Genomic DNA, 6,051 nt, shown 5'->3' with positions numbered 1-6,051 from the left:
CGAGGGCAGTGTTTAGCTGTAGAGTTGCTATTTCTGGAAATATTTGTATCCTGAAATAACAACTATAGTGTAGCCACCGCCTAAATTGGTTTGTGCAGATTAACAATGACTAAATCTCACATTTATTATTCACCGCTATTTCTGCTGTGCCCATAAGTGAGTCAAACACTTTACCACACATCAGCGGTTAGTTCTCCATCCCAGAACTGCATACAGCCTAAATCAAGATCCCATTCAGATACCCCTGCAGTGTGGAATGCATGTGATACAAATACAGACACAGACCCTGATCCCTGCAATATTAGATCCCATCAACTGTGTAGATCTCACTTTAGGATCTAGGCTAAAGTTTGCTGTGTGGCGTATGTAAAAACAAACAAGCCCAAAACCAACCAAATACCAACACCCAAAAAAATAAACTGACTCTGATTTTTAGAAAGATGGTATGATGCAGAATGAAATAATCAACTGCTCAACAGTTCCCTTATCCATTGTGAAACACTTTATATGTCTCAGAGGGGTAGCTATGTTAGTCAGTATGTGCAAAATATGAGGATTTCTGTGGCACCTTAAAGACTAACCAATTTATTTGGGCATAGGATTTCATGGGTAAAACCACTTTGTCAGATGCACTGAAGTGGAAATTACAGAGTCAAAGATGGATATATTACACTAACAGATGTGCCCAGCATTGGTCAGGTCCTTAACTGAGGTTGGTTTTTCTTGCTCCTGGGTCTCCCCCACACATCTGACCCCAAGTGGGGGGAAGAGGTCAGGCCATGAATCTTGGCTCTCCATCCCTTTCCTCGGAGGGTGCAGGGGCTGGTTTGGGCAGTGGCTCCCAGACCCACCACTTGTCCTTTGGGTGGACTGAGATCCTGGAGGGGTGGGGTGGGGAGGTAGTGGGGAGGGTGGGGTTGGGCCTGATCCCAGGAAGAGCTCTGTTGGTGTGTGGGGGAGGCCAGAGCGGCAGGAGTGGGGGTGGGGACAGGGCTAGGGCTCTTGTACCTGGCGTCGGTGAGAGCAGCAAGTGTGTGGCCAGGGCTGGGTCACTTTCCCCAGCCCCAGATTGAGCTTGGGGGTCAGGGAACAGGCAGGGTTTTCTGGCTCCAGCATGTCAGGTGGACTAAAGGTGGGGATTGTAGCAGGGGAGCAGCAAGGTTCCCTTTGTGGGGTGCAGGGTGGGGCACTCAGTGGTCTGGAAACATGCAGGGTCAAAAGACTCATCTCTGTATGGCCCCTGTTTCCCAGTGATGGCTGCCCCCAGTGGCCACTCTGCAGTATCTCTGTCCCCTGTGCTCTCTGCCTTCCAGTGGTGAGTCTGAAATATGTCGTCCCACCTGTCAGTGCCTCTCCCTTTCCAAGTTCTGGGAAATCCTGGGATTTCAGACATTTCACACTTTCCAGGCACAACCAAACCAGTTGAGCTATTGTGGATGACAAGTTCCAAATTCCTGAGATGTGTATTCAACATCTGAGCCTATTGATTAGTCCTTCATTCTGGCTGGGGGCAGGGCGGTGGAGAAGATCACACCTTCTACTGTGAATCTCATCACTAAAACGTTTCTAATACAGCTATAGAACCAACATCTGTAACTTCACACACAAACATGGCACAGACATCCAAGTAAACAGATTCAGGACATTACCCGCTTTCATTAGACACCTCACTTGGCCCACCTAGCACAAGAATTGGTTCCACTATATAAAATGGTAACAGAAATGGCTTTCATACACTATTCAAAAATCCAGTAACGTCACAGCTGTACTCTTACTTAAGTAACTATTTTGGGTCCTTTGCCCACCATTTCTGGCACCTCCAGCACTGCCAGGCCATGGCTGGCCCTACAGAGCCACTGACATGTTTCAGCTGGCTCCTGCACACACAGATCATAGACCCTTACTGGAGAGCAGCAGGCTACTTGGTTACCTAGCTCCAGCTGAGCACTGATGATGTTACTCCGTTTAGTAACGAAACGTTTACAATTAAAGTTGTTAGGCTCCACGAACATTTTTTAAAGATAAAATGGAACTTCCTGAGCTACCTGTTTTTATTTTTATTTTAAAATGCACAGTGTGTCCCTCTTCCAAGGGGCAGCAGCGCCACTTGTGGCCAGTCACAGTAATGCACAAGTATCAGAGAGGTAGCCGTGGTAGTCTGTAGCTTTGAGAAAAAACAAGAAGTCTTGTGGCACCTTATAGACTAACAGATATTTTGTAACAGCAAGCAAGGGTCCTGTGGCACCTTATAGACTAACAGAAAAGTTTTGAGCATGAGCTTTCGTGAGCAAAGACTCACTTCATCAGATGCTGGTCGATATTTTGTAGGGAAAGCTGAAGTACTTAATGCTTTCTTTGTCTCTGTCTTCATGGACAAAGACAGCTCCCGGACTAATGTGATAAGTGATGCATTGTGGGATGAAGGTGGACAGCCTTCGGTAGGGAAAGAACAGGTTAGGAGCTATCTAAAAACGCTAAATGTACATAAATCGATAGACCCGGACCTAATTCATCCTGGGGCTCTGAGGGAGTTGGCGTATGTTGTTGACGAGCCCTTGGCCATTATCTTTGGAAAGTCGTGGAGATCGGGAGAGATCCCGGATGATTGGAAAAAGGCAAACGTAGTACCCATCTTTATAAAAAGGAAGGATGATGATGCAAGGAACTATAGGCTGGTCAGTCTTACATCAGTCCGTGGAAAAATCATGGAGGGGCTCCTCAAGGAAGTCACTTTGAGGCCCTTGGAGGAGGGGAGAGTGATCAGGAATAGTCAGCATGGATTCATGAAGGGCAAGTCATGCCTGACCAATCTGATTAGTTTCTACGATGAGATAACTGGCTCTGTGGATGGGGGAAAATCAATGGATGTGATTTGTCTGGACTTTAGCAAAGCTTTTGATACGGTCTCCCACAATATTCTTGTCAGCAAGTTAAAGGAATGTGGATTGAATAAATGGACAGTAAGATGGCTAGAAAGCTGGCTAGAAGGTCGGGCCCAGAGGGTAGTGATCAACGGCTCGATGTCGGGATGGCGGTCTGTTTCTAGTGGAGTGCCCCAAGGTTCGGTTCTGGGTCCTGTTCTGTTCAACATATTTATCAATGATCTGGATGAGGGGTTGGATTGCACCCTCAGCAAGTTTGCGGATGACACTAAGCTAGGGGGAGAGGTAGATACACTGGGGGGTAGGGACAGGGTCCAGACTGACTTAGACAAATTGGAAGACTGGGCTGCAAGAAATCTGATGAGGTTCAATAACGACAAGTGCAGAGTCCTGCACTTGTGCCAGAAGAATCCCAAGCACTGTTATAGGCTGGGGTCCGACTGGCTCGGTAGTAGTTTTGCAGAAAAGGATCTGGGAGCTGTAGTGGACGAGAAGCTGGACATGAGTCAACAGTGTGCCGTTGTAGCCAAGAAAGCTAATGGCATATTAGGTTGCATCAAGAGGAGCATTGCCAGTAGTTCCAGAGAAGTGATTGTTCCTCTTTATTCGGCTTTGGTGAGGCCGCATCTGGAGTACTGTGTTCAGTTTTGGGCCCCCATTTATAGGAAGGATATGGATACACTGGAGAGGGTCCAGCAGAGGAGGGCCAAAATAATTGGGGGCTAGAGCATATGACTCATGAAGAAAGGTTGAGGGAATTGGGACTGTTTAGTCTGCAGAAGAGAAGACTGAGGGGGTACTTGATAACAGCCTTCAACTTACTGAAGGGAGGCTGCTCACAGTGGTCACGGATGGCAGAACATGGAACAATGGTCTCAAGTTGTGGTTGGAAAGGTCCAGGTTGAACATTAGGAAAAACTTTTTCATGAGGACGGTGGTGAAGCATTGGAATGGTCTACCCAGGGAAGTAGTGGAGTCTCCATCCCTGGAGGTGTTTAAGTCTCACCTCAACAAAGCCCTGGTGGGGCTGATCTGATGGGTTTGGTCCTGCTTAGAGCAGGGGGCTGGACTCGCTGGCTTTTTTAGGTCTCTTCCAGCTCTATTGTTCTATGATTCTATGAAAGCATAAGCTTTTGCGGGAAAGACCCGCTTCATCAGATGCATGAGTGTGCAGGGGTGGGGGTGGGCGGTTTCAGAGGGGTATTTAAAGAGTGGGGTCCCAGAAAAAGGGAGGGCCAGAGCTGACAAGGTCTTTTCAGCAAGGTGGAAATGGCCCATTATCTATAGTAGGTATCAAAAGAGGAAAAAACAAATCAGATCAGACTGGGGGATATGAGCCATTGTCAGAGTCTAATTGGGAGATCTTAACACCCAGGGCAGAGAAAGCTGCCTTTGTAAGCTGTGAGCCACTCACAGTCTCTGTTTAATCCTTGGTTAATGAAATCAAATTTGCAAATAAATTGCAGCTCAGAGATTTCTCTCTCCATTTGATTTTTGAAATTTCTTTGTTTCAGGACTACCACCCTTAAATCTGCTACTGAGTGTCCAGGGAGATTGAAGTGTTCCCCCACAGACTTCTGTACATTACCGTTCCTGATGTCTGATTTATGTCCATTTATTCTTTTACGTAGAGACTGTCCAGTTTGGCCAATGTAAATTGCAGTGGGGCATTGCTGGCACATGATGGCATATTTTATATTAGTAGATGTGCAGGTGAAGGAGCCCTTGATGGTATGGTTGATGTTAGGTCCTGTGATGACTGATGTCACTGGTGTAGATATGTGAGCAGAGCTGGCAGCAAGGACCATTGCAGGGGCTGGTTCCAGGCCTAGAGCCACTGGTTTGTGATTTGTAGTGGCTGGTGAGGATTTGTTTAAGGTTGGCAGGCTGTCTGTAGGTGAGGACAGACCTGCCTCCCAAGGTCTGTGAGAGTGAAAGATCATTGTTCAGAAAGGGTTGCAGATTACTGATGATGCATTGGCGAGGCCTTAGGTGGGGGCTGTATGTGATGGTCAGTGGTGTTCTAGTGTTTTCCTTGTGAGGCCTGTCTTGTAGCAGGTGGCTTCTGGATACCCATCTGGCTCTGTCAATCTGTTTCCTCACTTCCTTAGTGGGGTATCATAGTTTGAGGAAAGCTTGGTAAAGGCCTTCTAGATATTTGTCTCTGTCTGATGGATCAGAGCAAATACGGTTGTACTTTAGCGTCTGGCTGTATACAATGGATCATGTAGTATGCCCTCAATGGAAGCTGGAGGCTTGTAGATAAGCATAGCAGTCAGTGGGTTTTTGGTACAAGGTGGTATTTGTGTGACCATCGCTTATCTGCACAGTAGCGTCCAGGAAGTAGATCTCTTGTGTGGACTGATCCAGGCTAAGGTTGATGGTGGTGTGGAAACTGTTGAAATCATGGTGGAACTCTTCAAGAGCCTCCTTCCCATGGGTCCAGATGATGAAGATGTCATCAATGTAGTGCAGGTAGAGGAGGGGCACTAGAGGACGAGAAATGAGAAAACGTTCCAGGTCAGCTATAAAAATATTGGCATACTGTGGGGCCATGCGGGTGCCCATGGCAGTGCCACTGATTTGAAGGTATAATTTGTCCTCAAATCTGACATAGTTGTGGGTAAGGACAAAGTCACAAACCTCCGCCACCATTTGTGCCTTGGTCTCATCAGGGATCATGTTCCTAACAGCTTGGAGTCCATCTTCATGGGGGATATTGGTGTAAATGGCCTCTACATCCATGGTGGCCAGGATGGTGTTTTCATGAAGGTCACCAAGGGATTGTAGTTTCCTGAGGAAGTCGGTGGTATCTCGAAGAAAGCTGAGAATGCTGATAGCACGGAGTCTAAGTAGAGAGTCCACATATCCAAACAATCCTGTGGTGAGGGTGCCAATGCCTGAGATGATGGGGCATCTGGGATTACCAGGTTTATGGATCTTGGGTAGCAGATAGAATAAACCTGGTTTGGGTTCAAGGGGTGTGTCTGTGTAGATTTGTTCCTGTGTTTTTATAGGGAGGTTCCTAAGTAGATGCTGTAGTTTCTTTGTATATTCCTCAGTGGGATCCTGGGACAGAGGCTTGTAGAATGCGGTATTGGAGAGTTGCCTGGTGGCCTCCTTTTTGTGGTCTGTCCTGTTCATGATGACAACAGAGCCTCCCTTATCG

The sequence above is a fragment of the Carettochelys insculpta genome, chromosome 28, assembly GCF_033958435.1.
Source record: "Carettochelys insculpta isolate YL-2023 chromosome 28, ASM3395843v1, whole genome shotgun sequence".
NCBI classification, from domain to species: Eukaryota; Metazoa; Chordata; order Testudines; family Carettochelyidae; genus Carettochelys; species Carettochelys insculpta.
Note: the sequence above shows the minus strand (reverse complement) of the source record.